General features: G+C 36.7%; 1 protein-coding gene across 1 annotated transcript in view; it reads right to left on the reverse strand.

Annotated features, from left to right (window-relative positions):
* Syt1 (synaptotagmin 1) overlaps positions 1-16,534 on the reverse strand; it is a 502,043-nt gene that overhangs the window by 381,247 nt on the left and 104,262 nt on the right. Inside the window, exon 2 of the mRNA XM_028754572.1 lies at positions 15,624-15,719. The gene's annotated coding sequence lies outside the window, so the exon portion shown is untranslated. The remainder of the gene's footprint in view (positions 1-15,623; positions 15,720-16,534) is intronic.

Consider the following 16,534-nt stretch of genomic DNA (forward strand, 5'->3'; position numbering starts at 1 on the left):
GTATATTAGAAGACAAGCTATCCCTTCACCTTTTTTTTTTTTTTTTTTTTTTTTTTTTTTTTGTGGTGCAGGATTTTATGTACCTCGGCTGGCTTTGAACTCAGTATGTAGCCAAGGTTGGCCTCGGAATTCTAACTCTTCCTGTCTCCCCCACCAAAGTGCTAGGATTACTGGGATGCTTGTCATGTCCGGCTCTGTCCAGTTTCATTACCCTGTTTACCTAGTATGAAACCCTGTAGGCTTTGTAGAGGACTTCTGAGTCTATGTTCACAAGCAATGCTCATCTGTCATCAACTTTTCTTGTAATGTGATTTTTTTGCCTCATACAATGGGTTAAGAATTCCTTAGGCATATCTCTTCTGGAGATTTTATAGAAAATTAGCATGGTTGCTTCCTTAAATGTTTAGGAAAGATTACCAATGAACACATTTAACCCTGGTAACACCTGCTTCCTATAATCAGTTTTACATAATCCTCACAATCTAAAGTTTGTATCAACTGAAAACGTCACTTGCACAGAAGTACACAAGGTTGTGCAGTACAATAAGGGAAGGCCGTGGGCTCTAGTGAGGGCCATGCATGCTCTCTGACATAAGGTAGAAAAATGCTCTAAGAAGAGATGAATAAAATAGGGGCCTATGTTCTCACTGGTTAGCCCAGGACTCAGCTTTCTTTGCTTCTTTTTCTCACATCTTAAATAAAAAAAAACCCAAGATCTGGATGGAGTCTATGAGGTCTTGAACCCCCAATGGAACCTCAACCTCCTGAATTTATCAGATTGAGTATCCAAAGTGGGACGTTCAGAGCGTACATGCCTCAGATTCCTCTTGCTATATGATAAATGGATTTTATGAGCCAGAACAAAAGGCACCATTTAAAGAAAACTGCACAAATGAAAATCACTGTATTTAAAGAACACGGACTCATTAAAAAATGTTTACAACACTCTGAAAGACCCTTCCACATGGTACAGAATCTTTCTATTTATTCGTTATTTTATTTATTTACATTTCAAATGTTATCCTACTTCCCAGTTAATGTTTTTCTGTCTCCTCTGCTTCTATGAGGGTGCTCCCCCACCCACCCACTTCCTCCACCTCAGCTCCCTGGCATTCCCCTAAGCTGGGTCATTGAGCCTCCACAGGACCACATTGTTAATAGCACAATAGCTCGTGCCAAAGACTTTTTTCTGGTGCATAAAGTAGGTCTGGAGAGCTTCCAAAAATGTGAGATGAAAATATTTTGAAAAAGAAATCAAGATGATCACAGTGAAAGTCAATACTCATTTACATATTGGCATTATGAATAGGCTTTCATTTAAAAAATGATTATTTCATTGTTATGCTTCTTAACATTTTAGTATTCCTCAAGTCTTCACTATGGTTATTTTAATACGAAATTTCAGAAGCACAGTCCCAGTTTGTGACACTAACAATGCTGCTGGGAGTTTGGGAAGGGAGATAGATACGTATCTATTCCTTCATGCATATATGGAAAATCTCTCTTCACCATACAGAATCCTATTACAGTGAGACACAGACACAGACATTCTTTTTCACGAAATAAATTTCAGCATCCATATCAAATAAATGGATCATTTATATTCCATGAGCTAAAAAATGTAGTTTTGGGACTTGAATGGAAACATTTTGTTAATGCAAAAGAGTAATATTTTCTCCCAGCAGCAAAAAATGTGAATTTGGTAATAAATAAATAAGAACTACTGGTATAGCATCCCAAATAACCTACACTGTAATTCCTAAATAAAATTGTCAGTTAATCAGTATGTTTCATATTATAGTTCTGAACAATAAATAGAAATTATGGTAATTTTCAGTCAGCGTAACATGTTGGCTAAAACATTGCAAAAATTTGAGTATCTATGAAAGAGATCACTGTTACTTTATTAAGAGGAATTGACAAAAAGAATTCTGGGGTTACCCAATTTCTTTAAAATGGAATATCTTCTTATGCACTAGAGATTCACAAACTAAATGGAATATTAAATATAACAAAAAAATGAAGAAACATTTGATGATAATCAGACTCAACTTTATGGTAAACTCAGGGATTATTTTTATAAAGTCAACAAAATGCCTATGTTACCTCAAAGTACTTCGGCCCTGGAAGAATACAATGTTAGCTTTTTGTTCTCAACTTTTCATCTTGTTAAAAGGAGCTATTGGGAAAATATCCCCTGTGTTTACAACAGAATGGAATCAGAAAAGAGCATGTAAACCCAAGTGCTGGCCAAGCAGAACACAGGCTAAGAACATATCATTTCCCAAGTTGTACATAATGTGCCTTTCCTAGTTTAAAAAATAATTTCCTGTCCTCAAACTTGATATTTTTTAAATAAGGAATAGACTTTTTAAAAAAATAGATAAAAAGCTGTTACCTACAGATATTTTCATTGGATAAATATGGTTTGAGATGATATTTTGGGTTGATTACAGTAGATTCTATACGGAGAATATTAGGCAGTGCAAATACATTTAAGCTATATTGACTATGAATCGTTTTATAGCGTATTATGCCACAGACTAAATTATAAATTCAATTATAATTACAATTTTTCTTAAATTAATTTTGAAGTTACCTGGCAGGCAAACCCTCCAATTTTGTTAAAGTTCTTGAGTGCCATAAAGAAGTCATTATCAGAGTATTTGGTTTTAGACCAGGGACAAGGGACTGAGGGTGGATATTTTCCATATCAAAGCAGACCTGGCCTCCAGGTTCTCCCAGCATCCCTCAGTCCCTACCTAGCATACCCTGCCCCCAACCTTAAACTTTCCAGCACAGGGGCTAGGTTCCTCTTCCCCTAGAAGCTCCTCCCTATAATCTAGGCATTTTGCTGTCTCTCTTCTCCCCCCTTTGTCCCCTTCCCCCTCTTTTCCTTCTCCCCTCTGCCTTCTCTCCTGTCTCCCCTCTCTTCCCTCTCTCCTCCCCTCCCCTCTTCCCTCTTCCCTCTCTGGCTCCCTTCTTCTTTTCCTTCCCTCTTTCTCCTCACCCCCACTCCCCATGGTGACTACCCTGGCCTCAATCTTTAGGACCAGTGAACTAACAGCTTTCCAATATACTACGTATTCTAATCTGGCTTGCACTGGCTCATTTCACTTTGAGAAATAACCTATCACAGAGTAGTTTTCAACCTTCCTAATGTTGAGACCCCTTAATACAATTCCTCATGTTTAGGTGACCCCCCCTCCCCCATCCAAAAAATTATTTTCCTTGCTACGTCATAACTGTAATTTTGCTACCGTTATGAATTGTAATGTAAATACCTATGTTTTCCTGTGGTCTTAGATGATACCTGCGAAAGCTTCAGTCCTCAAAGGGGGCGTGACCCACAGGGCGAGAACCACTGCAGCATCACAGCCTTCTTTCCTGTAATTGCCTATCAAGATGGAGGAGGCTTGTGAGGAATCCTCAGCAGCTTGACTCTAGTCTGCTTTAGAATGGCTGTAGAGATGTCTTGCAGACCAGCCAATCTTCCTCTTACCTAACATCAAAACAATTACAACATCCAGAAGGGTTAATCTGATTATCCCTTGGGCTCAGCTGCCATCACAACAGGGAACAGATTTAGAGAGTCCTTTTTTTTTTTCTATTTCTGTCTGCTCACAACCTTTCCTCATTCAGAGCGAAGTAACAAATTCCTCTCAGCTAGAAAATTGTGATATTGTGCTCATATTTCAGAAACTTCAGGTTTATCATACTAAGTAAATACTTCAGGAAATTCCCAGGCTTTCTGTACTGTTTAATTTCCATTCTTATCTATAAAGATATGGGAAATAAAGTATTGAAAAATGTATTTCTTCACTGTCAGGTAGAATCATACTGAGCCTTTTCACAAAAAGCTAAATAATTCGCATTTAAAAATGGTAAAAACAAGCTTCAAAACTCTTGTCTGAAGTACATTTGCCTTCATATTTCATTATTCTTTTATATTGTTTAAGCTGTTCTGATTTTCTCTCTCTCTGTTTGCATGTGTATGCATGTGATACAATGGGTTCACATTTAATGTATATCTATTTCTTATTTTAGTATCTTGGAAGTTCTTTATTTTTTTTTCTTGTGATGCTGTTACAAACTGAAAGTAAGTGTGGCCATATTCCTCTTTCTATATTTTAATTCCCTTTTTCTTATTTTATTATCTTGAAGGTTCTTTATTTTTTTCTTGCGATGCGGTTACAAACTGAAAATAAGTGTGGCCATATTCCTCTTTCTATATTTTAATTCCCTTTTTCTTATTTTATTATCTTGAAGGTTCTTTATTTTTTTTCCTGTGATGCTGTTACAAACTGAAAATAAGTGTGGCCACATTCCTCTTTCTATATTTTAATTCCCTTTTCAATTATGAGACTTAATATTAATCAGGTCTCTGATAAAGAGGACATGTGTAAGATTATTCTTATAACAATCCTATTCGAACGCCTTAAAATAGTGTTTATTTTTATCAGTTTACACTGTGAACTTCTCAGAGATCGTGAAAACACTTCTCATTTTCTGTGTACCTGATATTTTTATGTCATATAGTGAGTTTATCCTATATTTTTTCAAATTTCATTGCTTATTGTTGCTTCTTGATAATGACTTCAAAGTATACTTTATATTCAAGATGATCATAAAATGGTTATATTGCAATGGTAAATGCTGCTGCATTGCTAAGGTCTCTTAATTTAAAGTAACCTTGGTACGTTCTGTCTAGGACATAAGACACCACACCATGGGTATGTAAAGAGTTGTAATATTTTTTGTTAATTTTTCATCCAAAAGCTAGTAAAGTTATTTATGAATATTTCATTTTCATATTTATCTCATGCAAGCAGGTATTTTTCCAGCATTTATGTCTGTGCACAACTTTTATGGCTGCTTCCCATAAAGGCCACAATATGGCACAGAATGCTGCTAAGTGGAGTTACAGGTAGTTGCCAGTTGCTATGTAGGTGCAGGGAATCACACTGAAGATCTCAGGAAGAACAGCTCGTCCTCTGAACCATTGAGCCATCTCTTCAGTCCTCTTTCTGAGTGTTTCTTACTAGTCTTCTTACTAATTTGGCTTAGTAGTTGGTTTGTCTCTAGGCATTGCTTCTCTGTCCATGGTCAAGATGAACTTTTAATGAACCATGTAGTAATTGCATGTCTTTCTGCCTAATTAGATGGACTAGTGTGATACTCTATTATTCAAGAAGAGTTCCAGTGCCTTAGTCATTTTCAAAGAAGTCACTTGCCAGTATAAAGAGGCTGTATATGACTATACACTATATGTTGAAAACACCTTCCAATGATCCTCACAAAACATTCTGGGTTCTCTAGCTCAACCATTCTATGCTGGCTACATGTGATTGGAAAAGGATGGCATGCAAGTAGAGCCACTAACTAACTAACTAACTAACTAACTAACTAACTAACTAACTTGTAGATTTTTACACTATTTTAGTATACTAGAAGAGATTAGGCATTTGCCTATGTACAAGTGTAGATATCTCGATGCAAGTATTCAAAACCAAAGTAGGTCACATCTAAGGATGCTTCAAAAACTAGAAAGAAAATCTCAGGGGAGCAAAGATTTCACATTTGAAATGTGTCTTAAGACAATGGCAATATAAAAATCTAATGACCAAATCATGAAATGGTCAGTGTGTGGTACAGTCTGTTTTAGGACAGTTGGCTGGCTCTCAGGGGGCACCTCTCTGATATTACTGTGACCTCAAACATTTGGATAGATATATCAAACAGCAAAGCTGGTTTTCACATTATTTCATTGATAAATGCTTTTAATTTATTGAATAAAACAAAAGGGGGTTTCTTGCCTAAATATTATATCCAGAGTTTTATCAAAATATTAGGGAATGCCTAGTTTATGGCTCCAAACTATTTTTGAGTGATAACCAGTTTGGTGGCTCACCGCTGTACAATCTCAGCTCTAGACAGGGAGAGGGAGAAAGATCACATCACCATCAAGTGGAGAGGGTGTCTCAAAACTGGTAAAAAGCAAACAAACAACAAATAAAATCAAAATTATTTGTGAGTGGAGGACTTCTTTAGGCATTTTTTTAAAAGATGAATTTGTTTATCATCCTTGATGATGAGCTCCTGTGAATTTGGAACTTGAGTTTCCTGATGATCTGTATTTAATACTCGAGGCTATTCTCCCATTGTTATGGTGCCTATTCTTTTGGTTTTTAATATCGTATCTTGATTGATAACTTGCTCATTGCTTCCTCTCCCTCTCCCATATCTTCTTTATATATTGCTTCACTGTTCTGACTTTGAGTATCTTTATTCTGTCCTAGTAATTCTTAGATTTCTCTACAGTCTACATTGTTTTCCTTTGGCTTATGATGAATTGATTCTGAGTACGATTCTCCAGCTAAAGAATTTTTTTCTTCAAATCCTAAAATTCTATGGCATTAGCTCCTAATGAAGTGTCTTTGGAAGTCCTAGAAGACACTTGGTCAGGTTTCCCTTTGTGTCTCTTTACTTCTTTGTCTCCCGTTTTTGCCACAAGTGACCAATCCACGAAGGTCCTTCAGATGTGACTCAGAGTTCAGTTTCATCCTGTTTGGCTGTTTCTTCTTTCTTGGTAGAACTTTCCATTAAATTTTAAGTTTGAAAACTACATGCTTCTTTTATATAAAATTTGTCTATTTTTGAAGACTTACTTTTTTCTTATTGTGTTCTATTATTTATAATGATTTCCTTTATTATTTCCTTTATGTTCATCTAAAAATGGTTTATATATGCTTTCAAATTTTAACCTCTCCCTCTCTCTCTTTTTTAGTAGTTTCAATTTTTTTGTAGCCTGCTTGTTCTTTGCTATTCCAGGTCTCATCTGGAACATGAATCATTTATCTGTTTCATTGTAAAATGAAAAAAAAATGCGTTTAGGTTTTCTTCTAAAGTGATCCTTTATGCTGTGCATCAAAGATGCTCCTTTATTTAGTTGTGGGTTTCCGTTAGGTTCTCTCTATGAGGCTTTGAAGGACACATGTACACAGAGCACGTATACTCCATCTTCACAGTGCTTGGGCCCAGTCTGACCTTGTCATGGCACTGGTCTGATTTCCTCTGTTATCTTCTCTGTTGATGCTCAAGCACCTGTGCTTTGAAATCTTCCTGGGTCTCTGGGTGCCTTGCATTTGTTGCTTCTAGAGATAAGTGACCTTCCTATGGGTATGAACCTATGCAAGATGTTCAGTTCAGGATTTCCAACCGAGTTGAGCACTAAGCCTTTTGCCATGAGAGAACCAAAAAAAGGGATCTACTTCTCCCCTTGTGGTTGTGACGCCAGCCAGCTCCTAGTCTTCAGGCTCTCCCTGCGATTTCTCCTTTTCTTTTCTGGCCCTCATGGTGATCTCTTTTGTTTGTTTGTTTGTTTGTTGTTTTTGTTTATTTCTGGTTGATTTACAACTTTAGTAATACTTACATTCTGAGTAAGTATTGTAATGAGTAAGTAATGACATATGTATGTGTCTCTATCAAGATAATAATTATTACAGAATACCAAAACTTGCTGATAGGAAGCAAGTTAGTGGCCAGTGACTATTCTGGATCCTAGATGGAAATGGTTAAATCAGACAATGTTGCACTTTGCCAGTGTTAGAAGAAAGTACTAGGACTTGAATGTTTATGCCTCTCTGCATTCATATGTTAAAATCTAACCCCTCAGCCTCTGGAAGGTGATGAGTTCACAAACTGTTTTATGTTTATGGATTAATGCTCTTACACTAAAGGCTTAAGAGACACCCCCTTGCCCTTTCTGCTGCAGAAGGCTTCCACAGAAAGGCAGTCCTGAAGGAAATAGGCCATCAAGAGATACTTAATCTGCCAGCACCCTGACCTTTGACTCCCCAGCCTAGAGAACTGTGGGAAATTCATTTTTGTAGTTCATAAACTCCGCTGCCTAATGGTCTTACGTGAGAGAGGGCCCCAGGGTGCAGTACAGACAGCTTCTTAACATTCATGACTATGGAGATCCAAACAAATTTATGTTTCAAGGATTCCCATTGTTTCCTTGTGTCTCCGTTGAGTTGAAAAATAGTCTTCCATGCGTGTGATTGTGCTATTGCTTCCTTCCTTTCTGCTTCTCTGTGGGATAATGTGAAGTTTTTTTCCATGTCCACGTGAAACTTCTGGAGTGTTAAAATTATGTTTAGTGGCACAGTCTTTGATGAGATTACATGTATGGCCAAATAATACTTCTTTTAAATGTCAAATATTTGCCAAACTACATCCAAATAATACAAATGAACACTAAATATGCTAAAATAAAAGTATTGTATTACTTTACAATCGCAAATTTTTCTAAAACAGTTTTATTTGGCTTAAATAAACATCAGCATAATACAATGAAAAAAATATTGTTATTAAAGTTGTGCTTAAATAAATATGTATTCTACCCTAACTAGATCCTTCTAGCTGATACTATTTCAATCAATCACTAGCTTAGATGAAATGATGAAGCATTGTGAATGAACATAAATATTCTCAAAAGTGGATGTATGTTCCTGTCTTATCAGTTTCCTCTTTTATCATCATTATCCCAGTTCAATCATTTTCCTTCTTATTACCAGAATAAAATTTCAGAAATTCAGCCTGTTCTTTGTATAATGAGTAGTCACACATAATCCTTATTGAACTTGGAAATGGCCAGCCCAACTTAATACATGCCAAAGTCACTCTGCTGGACAAGCAGCAGAGAACAGAATATTTGTTTTGATGTGTCAGAGCAGGACACTTAGTCACTGCACAATGTGATTAAGAAAAGGCTCAAGATTAGATGAAAAGCCTTTCTGGCCTGGACTGTGGGGTTATTATTCTACAATGAAACGTTGTATGCACTCTGCCATTTTTAGGCCAAGCCCTATGGATTTTTCCAGCAATTAACTTATTAATTATACAAATGTTTTTTTGTCTCCTTCTCATTTAGGAAGGCCAAAGACATACAAGACTCAGAACAAGTGGAACAGATGATTTTTCTTCACGGTGGAACACAGGAAGCACTAGTGAAGATAAGAAGAAAGGGCAAAGAATAAACAGGATTGGAATGAGTGCACTGATCATATTTGGTGGGTCTGAACATTTGTTTACTTGTCCCTTATTAATCATCGATGCCTCTGACAAAATGAAGTCTCTTTGCTGGGACCTGTTAAAGAGGTTGTCGGTTGGTTATTTTAAGACTTTAGCAATATCATTGTTGCAAGCTCAAGCATGATAATCTCAGGCTTTACCATGGGCAAGATTTGTTGGACCAGGGAAGAATAAAACAAAGACAAACTGATTGGAAAACTAAATACAAGAATGCTATCAAGGAATTTCCTATGTGATACTGACAATATATGACATTATACTGTTACTCATGCAATTTTGAAGCATCATTTCCAAAGACTTGACTAATAAAGTCACCTCAGATATTTATACATGGTTAGAAAGCAATATTATTATAATCTGATTAAGTCCATGTTTGCATAGTAGTTTCTGGAAGCAGCCACATCAAGATTGAGTCTAAAGCCACAATCTTGCTCCTTTTGGTCCTAAAACTCCTCAGATGTTTACAATGTTGTATTCTATGTTTTACTTATAGTTCTTGACGACACATAGAAAGGAGATATGCCTGATATCAGATTCCTGCCCAAAGCCTACTTCTTTGTCCTTGCCAATGTCATATTCCTGCCAAGCAGCCCATTTCCTTGTCCTTGGCCCATGTCAGATTCTTGCCAAGCAGCCCCAAAAGCTCTCTGCCTCTCCCCCCCTTTTTTTTATTTTATAAACAAGACTGAGCATCCCTTAGGATGTTCTGACAAGAATGCCTTCCTTACCCATCATGGAATATGCATTATCAAAAGTTATGCACTTCTGTCTTAGATTGGTAAGGCTCTGTGTAGAATTTTACCTGCCCTTGGCTTGCCAGGCTGTTAATTTAATAACTCTGTTTGGGGGTTCATTTTCAGGTTAAAGCCATGTACTTTGGCTGCCAACATGGTGATGTTGTTAAAGACAAGCTTTAACATGATGGGCAGGAATAAAAGTATTCCCAGGACAAAAAGGGCTAGGATGACCAAGCTATATATGCCATTCTTGAAGTTTGACCAAAATAGAAATAATGACCTCAGGCCATGGGTAATTTGCCGCATCAATGCTCAGCAGAACAGCATTCTTTAAATTCATAAGCTCACTATGAAAAGTTAAAACATCCAGAGAGGTGTTAGAATTATGCCAAATGCACTGCAAGTGTCTTTAAACTTTTTCCTAATTATAGTGACTAACACTGTAAATTTTAGAACTCACACTAATTCAATGGTATTTGGCCTTGCACTTGAGATGACTCCTTACTCTTATACTCTGAACCTCCTTTCAATAATTTGAATAAGATAAAGAACATCAATCTGTTGTTCCAAATGCCTATCTAAATCCTCTTGTATATTCAACACATTAGTAACATTTTTTTGCTCAATGATTAACAAAAGTAGCTGTCTTAACTTCTTGTGTCAAAGCATTTGCAGAAGCAGTGGTGCTAGCAATTAATGTAACTAAAGCTGTTATACCAGTAATAATCAAGCCCACTACCCTTTTGCTTCTGCTTAAAGCCTGACTCACTTCTTCCAGTACTTGCAAGCTGTTTTTAGCAGACTAAGGTTCTGTGATACTCAGGACAATAAAACAAAAACAAAAACAAAAAAGAAAAAAGAAAGGAGATATGGTTACATTTAATCTTTCACCTTTCTTTAAGGGCAGATGAGCCAGTTTCTTCCTGCAGTAGAAGATGTATTGAATGCTGAAGGATTTAGGAAGCTCCATGATAACTTTCTAGAATAGCAGCTGCTAGGAACACAGATTCTTCTAGTCTTATTTAACTAAAATTTAAAGATGATTAAAAATTATATGCTGTTATTTTTCCAGTATATCTCTTGAGATTGTTTTCTGTTTTATTTCATAGACTACAGAGGCAGTGAGGCATAGTCCACATTAAGACATGCTGTGGAAAATGCTTTAGTTTGAATTTATTAAATTTTTTTACTTTGAATATAAAGTTTTAGTTATGAATAAATAATTGTGTTAACTTTAAAGTTATCAGAACTGTTCTTTAGGTTACATGGAAATGATAAGGGTCCTTTATATATTTACCATGACCTCCTTAAAGTCTGAATGTAAAAGAAATAAAATATGTGAATTGAAACTTATTGCTTGAGGTAATCAAACCCCTGGCCCTTCATCCCCAAATACAAATACAAACCCCACCTATTTTCTCCAACTATTCAGATTTATTAAACACAAATAAAAAGAAATAGTAAAACAAAATATAGAAATTAAAACAATAGCACAAATACTATTTCTTCCCTAATATGTTAATGAAAAATAATAAAATTTGTATATTTCCTAATACAAATTACACATTCAGTAAATATTTTGTAAGTCAGCTGAACAGCTAAGAACATAAAGGCAGCAACTGGTCACTTTTGTTTACCTCTTGAAAGATTAAAAGGATCAGATCCCTTATAAAAATGGAGATCCTACTGCCTGAACTTTGTGCTGAGTAATTCTGAGGCCCAGGATCAGTAGAAACTCAAGCACTGGGGTGCCCTTTCTTCATTGGGTCCACTGTGGCCCGCTAGATCAGGGTTAGTGTTCACTGTGTGTCCTTATCTGAATTCTAAATGGATATCGTTCTGCCATAGATAGTTTTCACTTTACTATTTTTATTTTATGAACATTGCCATTTGGCCTGCATGTATGCCTGTGTGTTTGGGTAGGGTGTGTATGTGGGTCAAATCCCCTGGAACCGAAGTTACAAGTAGTTGTGAGCTGCCATGTGGTTACTGATAATTGAACCCAGGGCCTCTGGAAGGGTAACAGCCAGTGCTTTAAACAGTGAGTCATCTGTTGAGCCTGTTTCTCATTTTAAAAGAACTTATTTTAATTCTACTAGGTTTGGGCACAACCATTAGTGAACATTATTTTTGTTTTTTGGATTTTTGGTTTTTGGGGATTTTTTTTGTTTGTTTTGGTTTTGTCTTGTTTGTTTTGCTTTTGACACAGTCTTATATTATCTGGCTAGGACTCACTCAGTATTCTACGCCAGTCTTGAATTCCTTGCAATAGCTTGAGAGTTGGAATTACAGGGAAGAGCCATAACTCCCAGCTTCATCTTTTATATTTAATAGCTTGATATTAATACCGCCATGCACTGCTGGGCCATTTTTTTTCTCTTAGCCTGTAGCTCTACAAGGATCTCAGCTCCCCAGCGTCTTTTTCTCTGCTGAGGAGAACACAGTTCATGCTGTTATCCCATGTTACTGCATTTTATATCTTATAAAATATCTTATATTCTTTTTTAATCTTTAGCTTAGTTACAATCAAATCTGCTTTCCTTTGGTATGGATGGATATCTAGAGCAAATCTTGAAAGCATTTTGTCTAACTGAATAAATTTTAGGAATCAGAAAACATTGTTCTCTACTGTGCATCACGTCAAGTCTCAAGTGTTACAAATCATTACATTTTAGGGCTACAAATTGTTAATATTTTAGTATAATTTTGTCAATTAAGAAATGAATCAAATATCATTTATAGCATTGTTTTTATGTGAGATGCATTTTAGATCCTAAAGATTGAATTTATGAATGAAACTTAGAAAACAACCACTCTCAGTACCATTTTTTTTTTCCTCCAAATGCAACCTTGGAAACAAACCCAAATCACCTTTCCTTTACTCCCCTGACCTCCTCTCCCCCTACTCTGTTTCTTCTTTTCTGATTTATCTAGGATGCTCCCGGATTTGGAAAACCACATAACCCATTCCTATCTTCTCAAGATTTATTTATTTCAGAATGCCAGTTGACTCGCAGTTGTAAATTTGTGTCTATTTATTTTTCTTTTCAGACCCTTGCCTCAGTGGGCTCACCATGTGGGAAGCAGGAATTAATTTTATGGGTCAGATGTTCCCTGTTGTTTACCTTCTAGCGCCGATGGTGATTTTTGCTTTCTTCCAGTGCCTGAGGTAATCACAACATTTTGTATTTTTATAGTTCAGAAGACAGGGCCCTGTCCCCTAACTCTCATTTAAGTGTACTTTTACCTTAGAGTTGAGCATACTGAGCTGGAAAATAGTATCTAACTTGTTTGTACTAAAACTAAAAGAATGAGAAAATTCTCCAGGCAGAAATGACTACTCAAGAGGAGATTGTGAACTTCAGTCTCTTCAGTCTCAAAGATTTGTCATAATTTTATCAGTGGTGTATCCTTTTAGACACCCACAGTAGTTGTCTTAGTGGGATCAATATAAAGGACAGATTGAAATTTTTGAAGAAACAGTGCCTATTAGATTTATAATGTGTTAAAATATAAGTTATTTCTTTAGAGAGCTTAGTATAGTTTTGGAGTCAGAATCAATAATTGTATAGGTTATGAATGGAGTGTTTTCAGGTTTTTTGTTTGTTTTTTTACTATGGTAAAGATCGTTAACTAGATGGTTTCAAATCAATGTGTGTACCCTTGGTTTCATTAATAATACATATGGAATTTTTAATTTCAAATTAATGTAAATATGAAAAAAATTAAATCCAAATTTAATTTGAATATTTCTATTTTCTCTGTCACTAGAATATGCAACTGATATTTTCTATCAGCTGTTTTATTGCTTTTCATTAAGCTGTGTAGTTTATAGCAACAAGCTGACATGTATAATTTGAATGGTAAATCTAATTTTCCATCTCAAAAATTCTGATTCATGCCTAGAATGGAATCTCAGAACACATTATTTCTATGACCTGATTTTAGGCTACATGTTGAGATGTTTCCAACATATTTGTAGACTAGAAGACAGCATCAAAGTAGAAGAGAATCAAACAGAAATATTTTAAACTCTATGTGGTAAGAATCACCATCAGGATGGCAGGCATCTGTCTTTCATTATGGAATGTTTGGAGTTTTCATTTTACATCAGTGCTGCCATAATTATTTCACAGAAAATTAAAGTGCTCTTGACACCGGGTCTGAGCGGTTTTAGAACTGACCACTCTTTTAATAACCCGTGTGATGAAATTATGGTAATTTGTAAAAGCACTCTTCAACAATAACAGCTGTGACCCTCTACAGTCATGTGTTCCTGTAAGGAAGACAGACAGTTCTAGCCCTGAAGTAATTTATCCCTAAAAGAAAAACCCTTTGTTATGACACGATCCCACTGAACACACCAACATACTCTCTGTATACTCATTTTTTTAAACTTTAAACGTTTTGTTATTTTTGTTTGGATAAACAATCTCACTTTGTGACCCAAGCCAGCCTTGAACTCCACAGCTATCCCACTGACTCAGATTCCTGAGTGCTAGGATTAGAGGGATGAGCCATTATGCCGGTTTTATATAACTTCTAGTATAGATATAAATAATAAAATAGACAAGAAGAAGAAACTTTTTCTAATAATAATATTCCTCATACATAAAGCGACAGTAATGTCAGATGTGATGACTGGGGAATCCCATGAGTCAGGAACGCTGAAGTCCAAATAAAAATCTGTGAGTTACCAATATACTACAAAAGACTGTGTTTATGCCCAGGAAAAGTGTGCTTGAAATATCTTAGAAATAATTAGTAGCAATAATTTGATTGGTTAATGAAGAGTCTAAGAGTGATAATTGAATTTGATAGCATTCATTAGATAAGACATTCAAGCAGATACTTTACATCCTCATTACAATCTCTAACACATGTAACTGTTACAAGTGATACCTTCACCCCCCTGTACCATACCAAAGACTGAGACCTGCCACAGCCCTAGAAAGCACTCCTTGGAAACAAATTTTGTTTACACCTCCTGCCTCCCCACTCCACTCCCCTGACCCAGTACTCTTGCTATAATATCATCTGTGTGGCAGGCCCCCAAAGCACAGAGGCATATGCTGTGGTCTATTTTTTTTTCAGAATGCCAGGCTGTTCATGGTCATCTGCAGATAATGAGCCATGACAACTTTGGAACCGATGCAGTACAAACTAACTGGGGAAAACATCCCAAGTGTTACCCAAGGAGCCCACGAACTAACACTAGCTCTTCAAACACACTAAAAAAAAAAAATGGTCCCAATTCCAGAATATATGTCAAATACTAATGTCTCCTGAATAGAATGAAACAAAAATTAAAAAGCCAGTTTGAGATAAATAATCTTCCTTGTCAACCTGATTGAATTTAGGATCACTTTAGAGATGGGTGCAACACACTTCTGTGTTTGTGGCGTGTCACTGAGCAAAGGAAGACCCTCCATGGATATGGATAACACTATTGATGTGGACCAGGATAGAATAAAAGGGGGGTGGGGTAAGGAGAATGTTATCTGAGCACCAGCAGCCCTTTTATCAGCTTCCTGGCCAACATGCTATGAAATTAACTTTGCTGCCCTCCCCCGCCTACCACTACAGACTGAATAGTGTAAAACTGTTGTACAACATAGAACTATTTCCTACCATACGTTGTTTATACAAGTGATTCTGTAAACACAGTAAGAAAAGTAACTAAGACATCCTCACTGTCTCCACAAATGCCCCCACTACATCCTGGTATGGACTGGGAAGGTTATAGGTCATCAGCAAAACCTAACACAAACATCTTGCTTTTCTGACTACCTTAGTGAGATGTTCCCGGTGGAGCTCTCGGAATGGCAGAGTCTTCCGATCTGACTGCAGATGTTGGTTGTTCAAGCACTCTCAAGTCTTCCTTTCCTTGAGAGAGAAAGCATGGAAAGAATCCATGAGCACACTGCTGCCTTGCAATTCTGCACATGCTTTTATTACTGACTCGAAATATACTTCTGTGTATACAGCCCTCACAACTGAATTAATTATTCATACCCTGCTTCCTGGACTCCTTGTTGGGATGGGTGCTCCAGGCTCAGAACCAATAGGTATGAATCATGTGGCTATTGAAAATCTCCAACCAAACAATCAAACATGCAAACAAAAATCTGGAATAATAAAACATCTCAGAAGAGCAACTTGGTTTTTTAAGAGCAACTTTTTCATATTCCTTCTGAGCTACCCTGTTCTGAGTCCACAGAGGAGAAACAGCCTGCGCTGCCACGGAAGGTCCCCAGTGGAATTAGCAGTAGCAGGGGATTATCTTCTTGGTTCAGATTTTGTTTTGCTAACAAGGCTCCATGTTAGGAGGCAGGAGAGCTATCTTTTCCTGGCAATGTTCCCCCATCTTTCCAGAATCATTGAAAAGCTAACCGAGTCTATTCTGATTTGGACATCTCTTTGTGAGCCACAGCAGCTGCAGCAGGGCTCATCAAAAGGGAAGACATTGCTATTTACCCAGGGAAGATATTGAAATGCTGCATGTTGTACACAAGCATCTGATTGGTAACGATGCTGTGTCAAGAATCCTAGTGGCTCCTTCCCTTAGCCAATGTCTCCCTCCTCTCTTTTCCACACGGATTTTCTCTCTTCTTTTTTCAGCCTCCGTTTCTGCTTCCATCTACTCCCTGTTGCACACACCTACTCTTTGACATACAGATAAAAATAACTTTGCCTCCGAT

The sequence above is a fragment of the Grammomys surdaster genome, unplaced genomic scaffold, assembly GCF_004785775.1.
Source record: "Grammomys surdaster isolate TR1022 unplaced genomic scaffold, NIH_TR_1.0 126028, whole genome shotgun sequence".
NCBI classification, from domain to species: domain Eukaryota; kingdom Metazoa; phylum Chordata; class Mammalia; order Rodentia; family Muridae; genus Grammomys; species Grammomys surdaster.